We start from the raw sequence: 424 nt of genomic DNA, 5'->3' as shown, positions 1-424 counted from the left end.
CTGAATACTTATGACCCTGTGATATTTCAGTTTTTCTTTTTTAATAAATCTGCAAAAACGTCAAACATTCTGTGTTTTTCTGTCAATATGGGGTGCTGTGTGTACATTAATGAGGAAAAAATGAACTTAAATGATTTTAGCATATGGCTGCAATATAACAAAGAGTGAAAAATTTAAGGGGGTCTGAATACTTTCCGTACCCACTGTATGTGTTCAAATGCCATTTGTGAACAAAGTCATGGAACCTCATGAAAAAAGGATGAAATTTACTGCACTTTTTTTTATAGAGGAAACTTGTAACTGTTCAGATTTTACAGTACCCACTGTAAAATTAATTTGACCAGAACACAACAGGTGGGTGTCGTGGCTAGAGTGTGATACCGACTAAATTAATTCAGACAAACCATCCCAATTTAAAGGACCA

The sequence above is a fragment of the Monopterus albus genome, unplaced genomic scaffold, assembly GCF_001952655.1.
Source record: "Monopterus albus unplaced genomic scaffold, M_albus_1.0 scaffold391.1, whole genome shotgun sequence".
In the NCBI taxonomy this organism is placed as follows: Eukaryota; Metazoa; Chordata; class Actinopteri; order Synbranchiformes; family Synbranchidae; genus Monopterus; species Monopterus albus.
This window is presented reverse-complemented; position numbering follows the sequence as displayed.